This window comes from Onychostoma macrolepis, chromosome 04 (assembly GCF_012432095.1).
Source record: "Onychostoma macrolepis isolate SWU-2019 chromosome 04, ASM1243209v1, whole genome shotgun sequence".
In the NCBI taxonomy this organism is placed as follows: Eukaryota; Metazoa; Chordata; class Actinopteri; order Cypriniformes; family Cyprinidae; genus Onychostoma; species Onychostoma macrolepis.
In genome coordinates, this window is record NC_081158.1 from 32,072,291 (window position 1) to 32,073,423 (window position 1,133).

Here is a 1,133-nt window from a genome sequence, read left to right on the forward strand (position 1 = left end):
AAACAAATTATTATAATATATATAATTTTATTTTATTATATATAATTTTAAACGAATGAGGAAAATGAAGTGAGTTTAATTCAAGCAGTTTAAGATTTTTTAGAATAGTTCTTCTAAGGCGCTCTGCCTGCGCTTGCGGCGTTAAATGCTTTGTTGTTGGACCATTTAAACATGTTAATTACACAAATAAAATGTTTAGCTTAGCCTAACTCTGGACAAAAGCAGCAGTGTTTGAGTAGTCTGTTTCACAAGTTCACACTTACATATAATAAACTGAGTAAAGGTTATGCGTATTTGGCGTGCTATCCAGGGAGAGGGCTCCGAGCTCGGTAATTACTCCCGAGCCCAGGGTACTCCCCCTGTCCGGGGAGAGGGGTCCGAGCTCTGCATTCAGCCCGGACCCAGAGCGTTCCCCCCGTGCTGGGGTAGGAACGGGCTGAAGGTGAGGAGTCGGGGTGGTGGAGGGATGCTGAAAGACTAGAACTGACGGAGGTAAGACTGCTTTGGTTATTTATAGGGGTTCTCTCTCGAGCTGATTGGATAGATGGTGTGATTGCTGATGATGAATTGGCTGTGTTAATTATCTGCGCGTGCTCCTCCCGAAATTTGTTAATAAAACATCACTTATTTTATTGTAGACGTAATTTCTATATCCACAAGATACAGTATAAGAGCGCACGGTTATCTGTCGATCATTTGCGCCTCAAAGGGGGCATTCCAAAACGCGTAACGTTGCTCAATGCGTTAAGAGAGTGTTTTTAAAAGGCCAAACTCAGTAAACACATTTTTAATAAATTATAACAGCCTCAATTAACGCATTAAGCCAGGTTAAGTATTTTAGAATGTTTCTGTCAAGGTTGAGTTTGTTACTGTAGCAATAATGTCGAAATCACGAGAAAATTAAGTCGTGATCACGAGAAAACAAGAAGGAAAAAAATAATAATGCATGGCCGCTTCGAACTTCCGTAATACATACATATATATATATATATATATATATATATGTGTGTGTGTGTGTGTGTGTGTGTGGACAATAAAAACACAATACACATGTAGGCTACAATTATCTTAATCCTTTTATTTGTTATAAACAAAATCAAGTTTGAAATATAATAGGTTTATGAGATCCCAAT